Source organism: Nannospalax galili, unplaced genomic scaffold (genome assembly GCF_000622305.1).
Source record: "Nannospalax galili isolate Female #2095 unplaced genomic scaffold, S.galili_v1.0 scaffold155, whole genome shotgun sequence".
NCBI lineage: Eukaryota > Metazoa > Chordata > Mammalia > Rodentia > Spalacidae > Nannospalax > Nannospalax galili.
Window position 1 is genome coordinate 3,766,524 of NW_008339923.1, and position 20,568 is coordinate 3,787,091.

At 41.0% G+C, this 20,568-nt stretch overlaps 1 protein-coding gene across 12 annotated transcripts in view; it reads right to left on the reverse strand.

Annotated features, from left to right (window-relative positions):
* The window catches only part of Epb41l3 (erythrocyte membrane protein band 4.1 like 3), a 139,335-nt gene that overhangs the window by 58,425 nt on the left and 60,342 nt on the right, over positions 1–20,568 (reverse strand). The window lies entirely within an intron of this gene.

Sequence of the window (20,568 nt, forward strand, 5' to 3'; positions counted from 1 at the left end):
GAAGTCTAAGAAAGAGGACTTTGTGAAAGAGACATAAATTTGAATTATGTCTAGTGGTCATATGAACTCATTCTGAATGATGCTGAACTTGGAAAATTTTCTAAACCAACCAACCAACAAAACCACACACACATCCAAATTGCAATTTGTAATTCATTAATCCATTTGGTCAAATAAAGAGCTGAAGGAAATACAATCATAGCATGAACACACAATTTCTAAGATGAGTTTCATGAGTCTAGATTGGCAGCACTGCCCCCTCTTCGTTCTATAAGGCATTAATGCTTAGAGCAACAGAGTAATGATACTGTGGCAGCTTTATAATTATTATATACCAAGTCAACCTGTGTCACTTCTTTCCATGAATTCTTTTGACCCAATAACAGAACCAGGCTAAGAGAAGGCACGAAGAGAAAGAATCTTAGGGCCGTTATATAAATGTACTTAAAAATATAACATCTTGCCAGGTGATAAAAGTTTTATATGTAAAGTCTATAGTAAATATGAGTAAGTGTGATATAATTGAACAGATGATCACAAACAGAACAGAAGAGCACACTGCAAGTGATGCTTAGACCACTCTGGATTTCATTTTAAGGTTTATTTAAAATCTAATTTGTAGAGGAGGAAGAAAACCTTTTTTTAAACATTAACTATTTCGGTACACTCTCTACATAGTCTTCACCTGCTTCTGTGATGTGTAGTGCCCCCTTCAGGTTCCACTCTGGGCACCATTGTAGACACACACCATTTGCTGCCGCTGCTTGCTAATGCCACTCTATCCTGGCATCCTGGCTTAACACTGCTGCAGCTCAGAATCCTGAAAAACAACATGAATGTGCCTTGCTATCTGTGGGGAGGAGGCTGCTGAACCTTGCTAAGAAGGTGAAAGTCCTGATCCTGACCACCATCTTCTCAAGTCACCAGTTAAAAGTTGGAGCTACATAGAGATCTGTTTCCAATGGCTCCTCAGCCTCAACAAAAAGAAGTCACTGCTCTGAGCCCAAACTAAGTTGGCCATTTGTTTGTTGTAGTTAAACATTTTAAAATTTATGAGTAGCATTGGCAAAAGATAGTAACAATCACACAAAAATGGAAACAGTAAGATGAGTTCAATCAAGAAAATGAATTGCTTTAAAAGCAGGTAAGCTTAGCATGGTGGTACATGCCTGTAGTCCCAGCACTTGGGAAGCAGAGGCAGGTGGATATCTGTGAGTTCAAAGCCAGCCTGGTCTACACAGTGAGTTCTAGGCCAGCTGGAACTGCAGGGAGACCCTGCCTCAAAAGCCCCCCCCCAAAAAAATAGGTAAAACCTTTTCCCCTAGCAAACTATAACATTATACTCGAGAAACAAATTAAATATTATCCACTATAGTACCATGCTAATGACATGGTAACTATCTTTCCTGGAGTTTACCTTTGTTCAGGCTTGCCTTAGCCCAGTTTCTAGTGTTAGAATACATGAGGTTGGAGTAACTTACACAGTAAAGAGGTTTGTTTGGCTCATAATTGTGGTGAATGGAGGGTCAAAAGAGTATGGTTTGTGCATCCTGGCAAGGCTACCATCTGTGTCATAACATGGCAGAAAAACAGAGTGGAAATGGGCTGCAGAAGGGACCACACATGTGGTAGCTTTGTTTTATAACAACTCCATCTAAAAATCTTGGAATAGCTCATTCCATCCATGAGATCAGCAGTCATCTTTTTTGAGTGCTATCACGGCTCAATCACTTTCCCCTGGACCCCACCCTATAGGCTCTAGCACCTCCACACTGGCAGTCACACTGCAGACCAAGCTCCCAGAACATGAACCTCTGAGCACACTCATATCATGTCCAAACCATAGAGGACCAAACCCAAGTTGCATTCAGTATTGAGAGACTTGGGTAATCCTGTTCTTCCTTTAAGAAAGTGCTGATTTTATATACCAGTTCTGTAAACTCCCCTGGTTTACCAGTGAGATGGGCTGGTGTGGTAGGCTATGAATTGAAAATCTAGGGACTTTACTCTGAGACTTTACAAATCTATTTTCATTCCTGTTTTTGTAACTGGAAAAAAATTTAAGACACTCAGAGAGAATAAATCTGTATGGCAAGACCAGAATTGGGCTCGCAGACCTAGCAGGGAGATGCTTTACTGAACATGGTACAGACCCACCTCAGTCACCCATGCCCTGCCTGCCTCATCTCACAAACCTCAATGCTCCCCTTACTCTCCCACCCTTGATTAGACAGCCTTCCTGGTTTCTCCTACACTTCCCCTTGCCCACATGAATCTGCGGGAACTATCTCTATGTTCTGGAACAGTCTGCCTGTACATTCTTCATGTGGGCTCTATCTCTAGTCTCTAGGACTATGTCACTACCCTGGAAAAGTGATTTTGGAACTGTCATGCTGCATATTTTCGGGAGGTGGGTGCATGGGGGGGAATAACTGTACACATGTTTCTCTTATGATCTAAATAATGGTCACGGCCGCAGCCTCTGGGGAAATGGTGTGCTCAGTCAGGAACGTGTCCACAGCATGTGTGCTACAGGACTTGGCACTGCGTAGAATCTTTTATTTTTAATAGGAAAGAAAATAAAGTTAAATAAATGCATCTGGGGTTGATTTTCTTCTTTTAAAATGCTTCTAAAGCTGCTCTGAATTTGGAAAACTCTTCCTCACCAATGTGCTTACAGTTTCTTTCCATGTGTGTAATGTGTTCCAGCTAGATCCACAATGCTGGGTTCTTCCTCTTTTTTTTTTTTTATAAGAGATTATTCCCATAAAAGAAAGGCACTATTATTATTTCCACTACTATCTCTCCAAGGTACCAAAAGACCTGCATCTTCACACTTCCTTGCTTAGCTGGATGGTCTCTCGATGGATGCTAACAGCAAGGGGATGAACAGCAGAGGGATGCATCCTGGATTTATTTTTAAAACTTTACACAAGACTACTGTATAATAGGAAAGATATTTTCTCCGTTAACTGACTACAGAGGTATTAGAACCTGAACATAAGGCTACCTATTTGGAGTACTAATTACTCAGTATCTATCTGGTCCTGCTACCTAAAAACTGCTCTAATACTGAGGTCAATGGTTTTTGTAGCAGTCATAATATTTAGTGGGCTTAGAGTCGATAATACTATAAGGAAAATGAACTCATTTGCATATCTGAGCATGTATTTTGCTTTGAGGTTATCTTGAAGAGTACAGACAAAATTATATTACTGAAGCTTAAATGCCCTGTGAGTGCTTTTAAGTTTTTATGAGGCAAAATTGTTGAAGCCATGCGCTCTAAAGTATAGTTGAGGTGTCTTGAGACTCCTTTGGTCTTTCCACAATGGCTTAGCTCTAAACCCTTAAGGTGAAATTAACTTCATGATCAGGCACTTCATGACCCATGTCTGCACATAAGGACAGTGATGCTTTCTTTGTCAATGACTCCTTGGCAAGACCTTGCCTCTCATGAGAAGATGTCAAAAATAATTTACACTGCTGCTAGTTAAAAATGTAGTTTGACATACTGCTGGCTAAACACCATGTCTATCTGGATCTTTCTCACTGGCTTCCAGTAGGAACAACACGCTCTTTGTGTTGTAATTTTTCTCCCTGGAGTAGCATAATAGTTGTGACTACTTTACCTGCACAGTCTCTCACTTGTATTCTCTGAGTCACAGTCCTTCAGGAAAATGGCTGGGGAAATAGTACTCTGTGAGCCCAGAACCTGTCCTGTGATGGTCTTACCACCTAAACTTGGAGCAGGAACAGGAAGTTCACATTGATCTCTCATTTGTGTTACCTTATATGGTTTTATTCATAATAAAGTTCCTATGTTTAAAAATTACATCTGTCTCCTCTCTCTCTCTCTCTCTCTCTCTCTCTCTCTCTCTCTCTCTTCCTCCCACAGACATACTAAGAAGCCTTACCTTAGATATTCTAGAATGAACATTACCTCAAACTAACATGTCATTACTGAATACTTATTCAGGTCTGACAGAGAAATGACAGTCAGTGTGGATGGCTATCACAATCCACTTCTGGAGTAAGCCGTGAGGGTGCAGCAGAAAGTTCCTAACAGCTGGCCATGGAATAAGTACACTTCTTTTGAATACCTGAGGGATTTTTATGGACATTGAATGACAATTTTCTCATCCAAGCCTGTTAGAAAAAGCACAGTCTGTGAATTAACCTCATTCCCAGCTTTACATTAATTTTCTCCTGGTTTTGTTTCTACCTACTTATAATCTTCTCATTATATTATATATATTTATGTGAAATGAAACATTTGATATCCTTGTGAGAACAAAGTAGGCATAGCTAATAGGAGGCCCACGTGAAAATAAAACGTATCTCTGAAATATGTTCCATCTCCAATGTTGGGAGGTAGTCTTGTTTTGCTTGCTTCTTTTCTCTCATCACAAGAAATTCTTGATTGCTGCACTACTCAAGAAAGCTCTACAAGTCATGATGTTCTGGGCAGAATTTTTTCTAAAGGAATAAATGGAGACATCAGAGCATTTTGCTTAGGGTAATTATTTTAAGCCAATCTTGTGCTCTCCAAGCTCATGCTAATGGCATTTCCCTAAAGAATGTGGTGCCTCTTTGGTGACTGTGTTTGCTGTCACCATAGCATTCCATAAGAAATAAGAGTTTCTGTATGCCTTCCAGCTTTCTAAATACCATGACAAGAACAGCTCCTTGGCAGCTGTGTCCGCTTGCGTTAATTCATTTCTCTGAGCTGCAGCAGGGAAAGCAAGGAGCATTCCTACCAGTGAATATGGCTTAGCTTTTGCCCTTACCAGAGACAGACTCCAAATGCACATATCAGTGAGACACAGCTGTCTGTCACGTTGAACAGATACAGCTTCATACAACAAAGACATCCTGTTTACTGGCAAGAAGAATTCCCTACCCCACCAATGAGAGCTGGTCATGAATTAATATCTGCCCTGACCATTTCAATTTAAATGCACCATTTGTAGAGCTATCCCTATCCTAGGTTACAAGGAAAGATCACTAGGCAACACCAACAAAATAGGTTAGTTTTGTAAGAAGCAATAAGAGGACCATAAATTCCCATTTACCTTGAGGTACAATATCCATAAGGAAAATCAAGTTACAGGAAGCCAACTTTATTTATGGAAAGGCTATGTGTTTCAATACAAAGTACCCACAACTGGAAGTCTGTGACCTCTTGTAGAACAAACATAAAAAGCTTATGATATGCTGGATGATCAATACAACTCACCAAATGGAAAAAAGAATCCTTTGCTTTTCTGCTGTGGGGAAAGGGAGAGAGACTAAATGCTTGTGCCAGGACCAAAAAGGAAAAGGATCCCCAAAGAGAGACAGGTGGGCAGGAGAGACTTAAATGAACAGAGTATTGCCAGTCTCAAATTGGGAGAGTGCTAGAGTCTATACTTATGGAGCTTCTTTTTTCTAATTTGAAGGAAGCGTTTTAGGAGAACTTTTAAAATCATACCGTAACCTCCTCATGACAGCATAATAATGCTACCTTAAAAATTAAAACAGTGCAAAATGTGAGCATAAGAAATATCAGTATCTCTGTGCTTTACAAGCAATGTAACACCATAGTTCTTCTATCACTGAAATTCTAGTGGACAAAAGAGAATCAAAACCTAGTTAGAGAAATAAAAGGAAACTGGCAATGGACTTGAGGGGCCAGGATCAATCACAAAGCACACCAGCACTCCCTGCCTCCTGCTCCTGTACTCTATGCCTGAGAGTAAGGCCTTCAGCGAGTGCTTTCCTATGCAGACTCTATGATAACCATTTGAAGGAACCTCATTCAACCGGAATCACTACTGCAACTTCCTCAGGAGCCTGCACATGCGGCAGAGTTGCCCCTGCAAGGTTAAAGGAGGAAATGGGTTCCATAGGGCAGTAATCTGAAGAGTAGATGCGATTAATTGGATAAGTGGGGAGATATGGGCAGGGTAAAGAATCTGATAAAGCTCTCCCCACTCCCTACTGTGAACATAAGAGAGCTGAGCTCTTCTCTTCACTCATTCACCGAAGGCATACCTCTCACCCCCATGTTTAAATAACTGTAAAAGATAATGACATCCAAAGCCTGACCTCTCCCCAAATGCCAATGAACACATCTAGGTGCAATGGATTGCTACTTTCCTAGTCCAGGCAACTTAAATTTAGTAGGTCTAAAGTAAATTCTCTTACCCCATAAACATTTCTCCCTCAGTAAAACCACTGGCAGTCACTCAGTGCATGTTTGAAATGTGTCCCTGGAAAAGTTCATGTCCTGGAAGCTCACAGCCAAATTTCATGTTGATAATGGCATTTGGAGGGGGGCCTTTGAGAGATAGTTGGGATTAGAAGAGGTCATGAGGGTGGGCCCTTATGATAAGAAAGGAAGAGCAGAAGGAGCTGGGACACCTGTTCTGTGTCTTGATGCCGTCTGCATGTGAAAGGCAGTGAGAAGGCTCTCACCAGATACAAGTGCTGAGCTCTTGGCTATCTCAGCCTTCAGAACTGTCCGCTAAATAAACTTCTATTTTTCACAAATTACCGAGTCACAGACATTTAATTATAGTAGTAGAAAACAGACTACGACAAAAATCATTATCTCTTACTGTGTCTTATTACTACCCCACTGCCACAAACCCAATTGATCAAGTTCACTAACTTTCAGGACAGTTCTTTGAAATCCATTGCCCTCCTGTACCTGAATGCCACTACCATGGGACCTCAGCATCTCTTCCCCAGATTACTGCAACAGAGCTGACTAGTGTTCTTGTTTCTAGTCTCGTCTCCTCCAATTACTATTTAATAGAAGAATATTTCAAAGCATGGGCCAACTAGCTGCCCAAAAGCCCCTCAGAAATGTGTACCCCTGTTGTGATTGGCAGAATTCTAGATGGAGCCAAACTTTCTGTTTCTTGGTGTATATGTCCTCATAAGCCCCAAGACTGCAAATCAGATGGATTCTAGTCTTCTGATTAGGGTACTTTAGGGTGCAGATGGTTTTATGACAGGGGCATTATCTAGGTCAGCCTGATCTGATCATGAGGGTTCTTCAAAAACAGAGAGCTTTTTTCAGTAGGTAGCAAAAAAGAATTCAGAGGTTTCCATTTAAGACAGATCAAGGTGTGTGTTGGTGGGGGAGTGGTCTCTGCTCCTGACATATAAGGGCCTCAGGGCAAGAACCCCAAAGAAGACTGTAGTGGGGTGGAAAGGGGTTCCCAGACAATACCCAGTGAGATACAGGGCCATCAGTCCTACAGCAACAAGGAAATTGATTCTGCCAACAACTCAAAAGAGCATGAAGCTGGATCTTTCCTGCTCAGGCCTCTGGATAAGGAAGCAATCAACAGACAACCTGATTTCTGCTTTGTGAGACATAGAGCCCACTAAAACATGCAGCTCTGACTCCATGAAAAACATGAAATATACCATTTCAAGCTGCTGTGATTATGGGTGTTTGTTAAATAGGAATGCAGTATACCAATGACAGAACAATGTGGAACCCTTTTACCGCACCAAACCCACCCTTCCTCATGGCCCTCTAGTCTTCCCTCTAGCTTCTCTCCTGCCTCCCCACTCCTAATGGTCCAACTGCACTCAGTAGTTGCTCCTCACAACATCTTATGTGTTCAAGGAATGAACAGATAACTCTGAGCAGTGGTACGTATTATGTATACAGTATGAATTCTTCTCAAAGTTTAAAAAAACAAAATAAAGTATGCAGATGCTACTTGCCTTGATGCTGCCTCAAAAATCACTGCAGGGACAAGCATTTTCTAGTAATTAATTCCAACCTGCCAAGAGTTTATCATGTTTAACAATCTGAACCACTGTTGAGGAATCTTTACTCCCAAGAAAGTATTTATAGTCAGCTAAAGATCTGTCAGCCCTTTATTAAAATCTAAACTTAAAAGACACAGAAGAATCCAGGCAACTCTCTCAAAGAGCGACGCCAGCTTCTCCAGGCAAGAGACAAAATGCTCTGACAGCAAAGGAACTGTCCCAACGCGAAGCGAAAGGAGCCAAGTTGTTTTCCATCTCTTTCCTGTTCCCACCGGGTTATACTGTGTCCACAGTTATTTTATGAAAACCCAGCTTAACTCAAAACTGTTCATGTGACAAGAGGCAGAGAGTCTCAGCTTATACTTGGCACTGATGGGAAAATATAAAATGATCAGCACTTTTAAAGATAGCGGAAATCAAACTGAAGAGTGAGGAAGTCTCTTTCAGTGCTGGGTTACTAGACAAGACATTGAAAAATACAGCAGTGTGAGGCTTTGTGGAAAAGAATGTCCCATGCCAATTTAAGAAGATACCATCCCTTCTTTAATAGACTTTCCTATGTCATTTGGGTCCATCAGTGAAGCCAAGGAACACTGGACTTTGCTTGCCATAAAATGTGAATCAGGACAGAGAGAGGAAAGCGGTGCCAGCCAGGATGGAGTGTGACTTATGTGCAGAGTGTATTCAGGCCTGCTGCACACTTAGTTTCTGACGCTGCAACCTCTGAAGCTGAGCTGAAGCTGCCTTCTAGTCCCTTTAGGTTCACAGGGTGGTGTAAGCAGGATCAGTGCTTCTGTGCATTCTAGCTAGCCACTCAATCCAGCCAGCTCCGTGAGCAGGCACAGCTACCTCCTGTGCTTTAATAAAACTGATAAGCATTTCAAAAGTTACCAAATGAATGAATAGCTAGCTGAAAAACACTGATACTAAAAAAAATCCTGGAAAAAGAGAGTCAAATGTAATTTACTTCTCAGATGTAAGACACACTGTCCAACATCTGATATATTTCAGTGATGAAAGAAAATTTTTAAACAGTGTGGGGGCAAGGATCCCAGTTTTACCTTTTAAATCCCACTGCTCTTCTTGAGTATTTTATATCCATGCTTATTCTTAACAAGTTCTTAAGGGCGTGTTTTCTGTTGTATGGAATGACAGTTTTGTGAAGTTAGGGGAGCTTTCACATTTGTGAACCACTGCAGACCTATTTTACAGAGGAGGGATCCAAGGACTTCGAGGGATAAGAAACTTACAAGTGGCAAGGCCAAGATGCCACCGAAGCTAACGCTGACGTACAGCTTTCCAAAGGTTGTCTGTCATCCTTTACCTCAAGACTCAGTTCTTCAGCAGAATGGGCAGGAAGCACATCCTACACTGTACAACAATTCTCCAGTCTGGCTTAAATCATTGTATTCTGACAGAAATTTAGGATCTCTAATTGTTAGGGAATTTTACATAGTACGAGTTTCAAAAACATTTTAAATGCCTAGGTATAAGCCTTTTCAACGAAATACTAGATGGCAGTTCTCTGCTGGTGGTCAGAATGATGATGCAGCTAAGAGTTTAACACTGCCCGGATCCTGCCTTAATGGATTCAGGATATCTTGAGGAGGGCATTATAAAACAGACACAGCAAGTTCTTCTGAATAAGTTCCGAGCTCACTAAGAAAACACAATTTCAGATGGCCCTCTGCTTCCCGGAATAACTCGCTGTTCTCAGCATGTCTCTTGACACAGAAATTTGAGAGAATGACTAGACAGAACACAAATAAAAACCTTGGTAAGGGGCTGTGAAGATGGATTAGTAAAGCAGTTACTTCGCAAGTGTGAGGATACTGAGAATCCACTTAAGAAACTGGGTCTCATGGTGGTACAATCCTCTAATCCCAGCAATGGGGGAGATTGGGATAGGTGGATCCCTGGAAGGTCATGGGTCAGGTAGCCTGGGCTTTGAGGCAAAGTGTCTGGCCAATGAGGGACCCTGTCACAAACCAAACAGTTGAAGGGACCTAAGGACTGATACCTGAGTTGGTCCCCTGACCTCTACACATGTGGCATGCAATTCCCCTACATGCACCCACCTGCACCAAAAAGAAATCAATTAACAAAACAATGAAAATCCTTGTTAAGAATGATTAGGATTCCTTTCTTCATGTGTCTGTAGCCCCCAAACCCAATGAAGCCCATTGTTAAAGCTAAATGTACCCTTAGCTTTGAAATAAGAGCCCAAACCAGCTGCTATGACTTAATAAATAACCAGTAAATACTAGCCACACGACATGCATTACTAACATTAATGAAATCGAAGGAAAAAAAATCTATTAAATTTCATATATAACACTCAACAGAGCTTTTTCCTCTCTCCAGTTCATTTCCATCTCCCACTGAATTATTAAATTGCTATATCCAAAGAGCAAACAACACTGGACTGAACTATTACCACAGCAGACTTTTCTGCTGTGAACATTAATAAGATCACAGGAATAGTAAAGCCACAAGGTACTCATAAATGCATTTTAATGTCTTTATGAATTTAAAAATGTTTTCCAAATCAACAGCTCCATATTCCTTTTGTGATAAAAACCAAAAGAAAGTGTTATGTCTCTCAACGTGCCAATCAGAGGTTGGACTCTTAACACAGGTGACTCAGTGAAATGCAGAAAATAATTGCTGCCAATATGTACGGCCCACTCATGCTCTCCCCCAGAGTGTACTACGCCAGGAGCTGGGTAAACACTGGTTCTCTGTAAATATTTTACCACCCTTACAACAAGGTCTTCAATGGCATATTCTATTCTAGTCTCCCCTGAATGTACTTCTGTATTTTACTGTAAATGAACACACACACACACACACACACACACACACACACACACACACACATTGAAAAGGTGTTTGCTGCCAAGCCTGATCACCTGAGTCCAATCCCTGGGACCCATATGGTGGAAGGAGAGAACCAACTCCCATAAACTGTCCTCTGCCCTACACTTGTACATTGTGGCTTGCATGGGCACATATAAAAACACACACACACACACACACACACACACACACACACACACACACAAATTGAACTAAATTAAAATTTAGGAAGTCTGCGCTATAGACCATATTCTCTATTTCTAAGGACCTAAGGATCTGTGTTTCTACTAGAACTAAAGTCTGGTTAAAAAGAGGTCACAGGTACTGTTTACAGGACTTATAATTTGGGGACAAGGTCAAAAGATTTTTCTCTCTGAACTGGCCCTAAGGGAAAGAGGGGTATGAAGCTGAAGGGACCATGCAGAAATCCTCCCAGGCAAGTTTCCATCTGTGGAACGGTTTATCTTAATCTCACAGCTAATGACAGTAGCCTACTTCCTTCATTTCCTGAAGGGCCAAGAGTACTTCTATGAAAAGAAAGCCATTGATTTAAATGCTAAAAGGAGATGAGCTATAATCTTGAAAATTATAACCTGTCTTTCATGGGGAAATGCTGTAATTATGAAATGAACTGGCAATTGATCAGGAAAATCGAAAGGGGATCACTCCATGGTGAAATTGTTTCTTCCAGGAAGGGACTGCCTGGACCCATAGTTTTTGATGGGCATTTCTGAGTAATAACTACAGAATTTGCCTGACATTGTTCTACACAAAGACAGAGGCTGAGTGGAGTCTTGAACCCTGCTCCACACACCACTTGGAGGAGCTTCTGAATCATTTCTCTCCAACCTGTCTTCCTCTTCTCAGTGAAAACAAAGCATTGTTTCCAACTCTTCACATCATTGTTCATTTCATCAGAGCTCAGCGCAGAATTCACACTAGAGCTCTGGGAATCATTTTTAGAAATGAGCTTGGGAGGATATTTTGCTCTCTGGCATCACCAGTCTTTCTAGAATGGTTTCTGCTCAGAATCTCTGAGTTCTTTTGCTCTAAGGGCATCCCAAGGCATCTACTGCAGGCTTCAAATTTATTAAGAGAAGAGACTCACTACAGAGTCTGCTATAGACATCTAGTCACAAAAAGAAGTGAACAGAAAAGGGAGAGATTTAGAAGCCTTCCTTCCTTCTTCCAAAACTGTATTTATTAAATTAAACAAGAATTTAAGGGGGAAATGATCAAGTTTGAGGTCACAAGCTTACAGAATTTAAATAGAGTAGATCACCAAAATCTCTATTTCTTCTTTTGCATGTCTGTACGTGTTCATGTGTATATTCTTGTACATGTGCAGGTGTGCTTGCATATGGAGGTCAGAAGTAGATATCAACAGTTTTCCTCAATTGCTGACCACATTTCTTTATTGAGACAGGGTTTCTCACTGAACATGGGGCTCACCGATTCAGCTAATGAGCCTCTGAGGGTCCTCCCATCTTCCTTCCTTCCTTCAGCCCCTGTGTCAAGATTACAGCATGTGTGTACCACCACACCTAGCTTTTTAAAGGGAATTCTGGGGGGCAGAACTCAGGTCCTCACGCTTGCATTGGAAGCACTTCACTGACAGAACCATATCCTTGGCCTCAAATGGATTTCTTCCTGAGACACCATTGGTAAAGCAGATCTTTCTTCTTTTTCCTGCTTCTGTCTACTATTTTTCAAGTCCAAGCTGCAAGGCAAATCCTATCTTTTAGTCGATTCCTTTTCCTGCTACAGACTTTTTACATTTTGATGTGGGAGTTACAAAGCCCTTTGGATCACAGGAATGACTTCTGGATTCTTACCCTTCTCTGGACTTTCCAGGCTGTGTGTTCCTAACTACAATATTAACTTAGCTCTGACTTTATGTCCTCAATAGAGAAACAAGACAAAGACAAGGCTATTTCCAATATTCCTTGCAGATTTAAGATAGTTTGCCTCTACAGTGAAGGCAACCTCGGGTTTAAGCTTGAAGTCTTTGACTTTTGTCTTACAGTGACTGGATCATGATGGGCCCCTAAGAAGCACTTCCTATTAGAGCCTTAAGAAAATAAGAATAGGTTTTCAGCATTTTTACACACAGTGGGATAACATGTTCATTTTATGCATTAAAACTATTAGGAAAAATATGTATTCAGACAAATAATAAAATTGTAATGATTTACTGGATTAGTTAAAAAATATCAGTACCCAATTTGTACAAATGTATCATTGCATCCTAGAACATACTAAGGTTTTAAAGAGGTATTGGGTAGGGTCATACCCAGAAGATCTTGAAGTTGGAAGTACGAGGCCACTGCTAGAAAGAAGCCACGGCAGCAACTTCTCTTGTCCTGGGTTCATGAACCAAATAAACCTGGGTGGATGAGAGGCTGTGGTTGCCACAGAGGGTCTGACTGAAGCCTTCACAAGCAAGGCAGTGAGAGCTATCTGGGACTAAAGTGTGCCCTGGGACTCAGGCAGAGTGAGGCTGGAGCTGTAGAATAGGGACCATGACTGGCACCTGCCATGGTGGAGTACAGTAAGTGCTGGGCAAGAAGACACAACGAGGGTCTGAGTCCTGGGAATGGCATGGGGTAGCAGCTGTGTTCTCTGACACGGTGTCTGTGAGATATGTTGTGGGGAACTAGGAAGATCTGGCCTTATTTCCGAAGCACCAGGGGCAAGGTCCAAGGCAACCATAACTGGCCAGGCCATCATCTCATGGGGACTACTGCGATGAGGTATATAGAAAAGGTGCATTCAAAGGACTTCTTCTGGGGCACACAGAACTCTCAGCCATAGACCTAAACAGATCCTGAAAGAAGTGAATTCCACTGATCTCCATGTTCAGCAGGAGACCCTGTCTCAAAAAGTGAGGTCGAAGAGTGACTAAAGACGACAACTGATAACCACCTCTGTGCTACAAACACCATGTACACGCACGCACACACGTGCACACACATCTTAACACAATGTGGTAGCTGGCAGTAAGTACAGAAAGAATTTTTGAGTGAGTTTTGTCTTTAATATGGCATCCATCACCTACTACCTCTATTTTAGTTCCAAAGATCTGCTTTACTTTCCAAATACAACCTACAATATAGTGACATACCAGAGGGCTTTACTGCTCCTATTTATTTTCAATGTTAATATTCTTTAGAGTGTTTAATAGACTGTGCCTATACTCATGATGGACAAGTAAAGTTTATGACTTTTTAAAAATGAAGACCAGGAGATAGTATTAACTATTTTAGTAAAGGAGTCTGTTGTCATCAGACTTTAATGAGGACAAACCTTGATGAGTTGGGAAGATTTCACAGTAACTATATTAGGTAAATGAGACACTGCATGTTAACAGTCCTTGTGTGCAATGCTCCTACGGTTGCACCAAAGAGTCATCATATAAAGAAACAAAGTTAACTGATGCCCTCACAGTCACCAGGGACATCATTCTTCAAGCAGGAAATTGATGCTGCTGAATGGGACCATTGGGTTACAGCATGGGAGAGATGTCTGATGTGGCAGGCCTTTCAAGAGTAGAGAGTCACTGAGGGAGTAGCATATCAGAGAAGTCAAAGTTCATAGTCATATACAACCAGAATCTCTGGTTTATAAATTGTTTGAATGGACCCTATCTGTGCAGGCTATGAAAAAGTCTTATTTCATATTTTACACTTGTTTGTTTCTGGTAATTCAAGAAAGGTAATATATGTTCTAATCAACTCCCCGAATTAAGGTAATTCTGTCATCTAGAGCTTCTAAAGGGTGCTGAAGTTGGGAGATTCAGACATGGAATTAGATCTCCTAATCATATCCCAGTAAGTAAAGAACATGAAATAAGGGCCTGATTCAAACAGTTACTCACATCATCTCAGAGACAGAATACCTGGCGATTGTTCAAAGTCCCTTCCTGACCAATAGTTAGAAAAGGACAAAGAAAGCACACCTGGGACATAGCTCAACAAACTTCCTGACCTAGCTTGGTTACTTATGAGCATCTCCAGATGGAAGCAAAGGACACTGCTGTGTTTACTCCTGATTTGGGACATACATAGGCCTGAGTCTTGGTACTTTCAACTATGAGGTCTGGACAGGGCCTAATGAACTGGGGGCTCAGGTTTTAGTATTACTGCTGCCCTTCAAAAGACATATTAGATTTATCCCAGTCTGGATTCAATTCACTCTCTAGGGTGGTTGGCTCATTGGCATTTTCCCTGGGATGTGAATCTGGTGTGGATGTCCCTGGTACCTATACTCAACTGTCTTCCTCACAATGACTAGTGATATTTAGGAGTGAAGTAAACTGAGGCTTCGCACCAGGAGAGGAACCCAGCAGAGCTCATTTTTATAACCCCTGAAAAGCTACACTCCACCACCACCTTTCCAATAATGCTTCTAGGCATGTCCAACTTGCTGCCCTACAGCCATGTCCCAGGACAGTTGAGATTGCAGCACACAGCCCATTTGTAGATCACCACATCACTCAAAATATCAGAAGGTTGGACATCTTTGCACCAATCCACTTGCAGGGCCCTGAGTGGAATGCATGCCAAACTGTACTGTATAACGTCTGAAATATTTTAACTAAGCAGTAGAGAGGCTAGATTGTGAAATACAGAATCCAAATTGAGCTCGTCTCATTTCTCTTTCTAAAACCAAACCAGATTAGAGTGGCTTGCACATAAGATACAGCAAATATCTTATTGGACAGACATTACAGGACACATGGTGCATTCATGTGTAAGAGACAATGAAGTCTGCTTGACGTGGAGGCAACAGGACTTGAAAAACTAAATAAACTTGATGAGCACCATGCTCTGTGCTAGATGGCACGGAAGAATTCTGTTTTTCTCTTGAGAAGTAAACAGCAGCACTGATAGAAGCCTGCAGTGTGAAGTTGCCTGTGTTCTCCAATAGTCGAGACTCTCACGAGAGACTGCTAATCTACGCACCATGCTAGTAGTTTCATTGGCACGTGTGAAAATTTGGAGTATTAAAAACATTTCCTAAACATACACTGTAGCGAATTGCCTATATGAGCTTTCCGTATATTGTAGGCAGTCAAGATAAAAGTTTGTAAGCATTACAGAGGCAAAGGCCTCTCAAATGGAAAACTGCTGCATGCTATGACAAGGTAAGTGTATTACTGGAAGGAAGTTTGAAACAACCTGTGGAATCTGCAAAAGCTGGCATCAGAATGTGGGGTAGGTACTCACAGGAGAACGAGAGCCATTGCTTCCAGAGAACTGCTTCTCACGCTTGTTTTCCTTGATCTCTAAGTCTCTCCCACTGCAAAATACTGTTGAGCTTTATGAACTTTACAGCTTCAAAGGAAATGAGTACCAAGCTAGTCAAGTACGTGTGCATGTGCGCATACTCGGGCATGTTTACACAAGCATATTTGCTGGGGGCCCTCTGTAGGTGACCGTAAAGCCTCACGATTAAGTTGTGATACAGCTGGGCTTAGTTCATTTTGCTGACATGATGAAAGCATTGAGTTAGCTATGGGAGAGAACATCAAAGTTTCACCAAGGTAAAATGATGCCTTATTAAGTGCGTAAAGGAGTTCTGCTTGTTTTGTGTTCTGTATTCTGTTAATTCTCCTACAGTTACACACATCAGGGACAATGATCAGAGAAGGGATATGGCTGCTTCCATTGAAGTTTCTGTGTGTCTTCCTCTTCTCACTCCAACAGAAGGAGGAGCACTGAGAGCAGTCATAGGAGCACCGGAGGAGCACACAGCTCTGCTGCATGCACCTTTAGTTTCTCCAGAACTTCCTTTAGTGTAGAGCAGAGCATGTACCACGCCTAGGTTGACATTTAAAACAATCATTGAAAGCATTTTCCTTCTGTTCACTGGAATCTACCTTCCTGTATCCACCACCTCGGCTTTGCTTTCTATATAAAAGTTCATGAAAAAAACCTTTAATGAAAACTTTTCTAGGTACCCAAAAGTAACTATCCTATTTCCTCCAAATATTTTCTATCTTTAATTCATGGTATTTTTCTAAGCATTTTTCATGAGAAAAGTTTCAGATCTCTGCCCATTCTGAGGCTCTCTGAAAAAGCATCCATGACAGAATTCATTTCTCTTATTATAATTAAAAAACATTCCCATTTTCTAAGAATATGATACATCCCCAAAGTGTTTAAAATTACTTGGTAGTAGAAAAGAGTACATTCACTACTGATTTCTAATGTGGAGAAAGATAGAGAGGGTTCATGCCTCATTAAGAACATGTTTTTCTGTTTTGTGTATTGTACATGTGTGGGAGGGTGTACACACTTGCCACTGCTTATATGTGGAAGTCAAATGTGTGAGTCAGTTCTTTCCTTCCACCATGTGGGTCCTGGGGACTGAGCTCAGGTTATTAGTCTTAGTGACAAATGCCTTTATCACCTGACTGGCCCTCAATAATGCATTTTCAAGGCAAATATTTTCAAGCATATCTGTCTGTTTTTAATCTTTCCTGTTTCTATGATAAAATACCTCAGACTGGGTAATTTATAAAGAAGTTTTTTGGCTCACAGTTCTAAGTTCAAAAGCATTGCACTGGCATCTGGTGAGGCTCTTCTCATTGCACAATAACATGGTAGAGGACATTGCATTGTGAGACACAGCAAGCATGCCAGCTAGAGTTTTTCTTACTCCCTCTTACAGAACCATTAATGCTATCTTAGGCCTTGTCCCGGATGACCTAGTCTTAATACTAATTATTTCCTAAAGAGTCTACCTTCTGCTAGCATATGAATTTAAGTGTTAAGTTTTGAACACATGAACTCCTGGGGGTCACATTTAAACCATGGGGGAAAAAAAATCAAGGTTAGAAAGCTAAGGAAGTTTCTTCAAACCTTCCTTACCAGTGGGTACCAGTGGGCAGACCCATCAGCTGATCTCAGTCTGGTAATTTTGGAGCACTATTCATACATGAACAAAACAGTCTTGCAAATGAAATCTGTGTGGATCAAATAACCTTCAGCAAAATCACATTTCACAGAAGCAGGCTGTGGCTACATGAGCAGGCTTGACAGCACACCTCATTGTTGGGTCATGTTGAGTTTAAAGAGAAACTTTATGTTTTACGTAAATGATTATTGAGCCTGGTGCCCTTCCGACCAACACATTTCTTTGCACTTGATCCTCTCTAATAGAGTCAAGTTTCATTTCCATTCAGGCTAACTGTTAAGGCACCAGCTCTGCCTCACAAGAAACCAAGATTCTGACACTTGAGACCTTAGTCTCTAAAAACTCTTTATAATTTAAACAAACAAAACCAAAGCGTTCAATTGTGTTTTTGTGACACCACCCACATCTTTGATGAAAATTCGGTTCAGAGGACAGCAAAGTCCAAGCAACATTCCCCCCTCACCACTTCTCAATCTTTGTCCTGCCACATTCTGTGTGCACATCCCGCTAAGATTTCCATTCCAAAGTTAAGCAAAAACACAGAAGCATTTTCAGTTAGCATCTCATTGATACTTTGAGAGGCACAGCACTGATTCACAATCTTTTCTTATTCAACCAAGCAACAAATGAATCTACTGAATCTGACCACCTAAAGTCTTTCTAGCTTCTCCATAATAGGTCAGTGGTGAATATACTCTTTTCCACTACCAATGTCTGTGGGAAACTGAACATCACTCTGCTGGTAATAGTTTTTATATCAAAAAGACCCCAAAACGATATAGACTCTTGCCATTGATCTTGGATGTCCACCAGAACTTGTTGGTAGGACCCTACTGCTACAGACACCACACACTTTGTTCACAGGTTAATGGGGAAATCGAACTGTACTGGCCTGGAAGCTTCCCCACTACTGGCTTGCTTTTGTAGCTTTTTGATGCTATGCAGGTTGCTGGAGGAGAAAAGTCATCAATAGTCTTACCTAGCTGTGAACCCTGCAAGCTACAATAACTACCAACCTGGCAAGACATTCCCGTTGCTGCAAGAGTGTCATGGATGCTACAGGGTAACCAACAGCTTCCTAATTGGATATAAGGCTGGCTCCATAGGAGGGAAAACTCACACCTGGTACTGTAAACCTAGCCAAGAACCTGTGGCTAGGAAGATATAGGTTCTAGGAAGAATCTACACCATTATTTTGGTAGACAGACATAATATCAAACTGCCTTCTAAATATCTATCTTTATACCCATAGATTAGTTTAGTGCAGCTAACCCCTCATCAGTGAAGGTTCTTTTTGCACAGTATGGTGAGTAATCTAGAGAGTCACAATTAGTCAAACTGCAAAGAATAAGTGATTACGGAGTGCTCAACTCTGAATGAAGCATCTATATCATAGCTCCTCCTCAGGAAACATCATAGAAGAGAGGGTGGAAAGAGTCTAAGAATCAGAGGTTGGGAAGCACAATAGTGTCTTCTTGACATAATGGTGCTGTTGTATTCATGAACTCACAGTATCTGTGGTTGTCTGATCAAGACCTGCACAAGATCAAGCCAGTCAACACTCCAGCATGTATAGGGGAGTGACTTATAAGGTCCCATCTCTAGCTGAGGCGCTACTGGCCGTTGATGGCTGCTGGGGGAGGGAGAGTCAGTTTTATTTAGTGGTGTGGCCCATGGTAGATTGCCCATGCTCCAGTGGATGGCCCGACACACCTATGCGTATGGGCAGCAGTAACTGGACTCAGTGGGATATTTATGAAGAGAAAAAAGAGGACATGAAATTAGGAATGAGATGTTAGGGGTATCTGGGAGTAGCTGGAGGAGGAAAGTGGGGGTGTACATGATATAAATATATTGTATGAAGTTACCAAGAATAAATAGAAAAAGGAAAATGTTACTCCTAGAAATATTTCCAATTTATAAAATATTTCATTATTAATAAAAAGAATAGCCCAATATTGCTATGTCACTCAAAATGATCGCACTGACATTAAAAGTAACAATGAATTATACCTAAAATTAATTCTCAAAAAGCTTCTTTGCTCAAAATCACAATGACTATAAGAAACTTAAGGCAGAGATTATAAATTAGAGCTTGCAGATTGATCAACGTTCTATCAGCCCTGAGGCATTATGACCATATATGAAATTCATTCACCTAGAATCTTCCATAGAAAACTCTGGCAGCCACGACTAGAGGATTATAAAACAACATGATATATTCCATTATATAAATGCAATCAATGGGAAGATTCTCCTTAAAGTTAAGGAAAATCCTTCTGTTTACATAGGTCAATTTTTCCAGAAAGAGGATCTAGACTGAGAAAACTTCAGTCTTTCACAGGTTACAGAAATTGTCTAAGCCTCAAAGCAAATACCCAGCTACAAGTCCACCACCAGAGTCTCCCTATTTCAAGCATTAACATCTCAATCAATCACTGGTTTCCTTTATTGATCAACATTATTTAAAATCAGAGTCATCAAAACATAAGAAATGGGTCAGTGTACAACAAACCATCTAGGTCCTTAGAATGCCTCACACCAACCCATCAATGTTTACAAAGCTAAAGAATGACTAAATTTTACACAAATTAGCATATGATGGATTAAGTGACTTTTGTATAAGAATCTATTTAAATTTCTATGTTCCTGTAATCTATAATAATTTAGTAATTCACCCCTTATCTCCACCTAAATGACACTACTATAAATTTGAATCTTCTGTTGCAAGAAAAGCATTGGGCACATGGTTGCATTATGCAAAACAAATGATGGGGGGATTGTAAGAGGAGGAAGAGAAAAATGAATGGGGAACATAGGAACACACACACATAGGAACACACACATGCACAGGGAGAGAACTTCAGTATTAGCACAGCCTGGGACTGGCGGTCTGTGGAAGCATGTGGAAGAAGAGTTCATTTAGAAGATTATGTGATGTCACTACCTAGATGACAAGGAGGCGGGAGAATGAGCTTTCTGAATCTGAAACTAAAGTACTAAAGTAAGCCACTT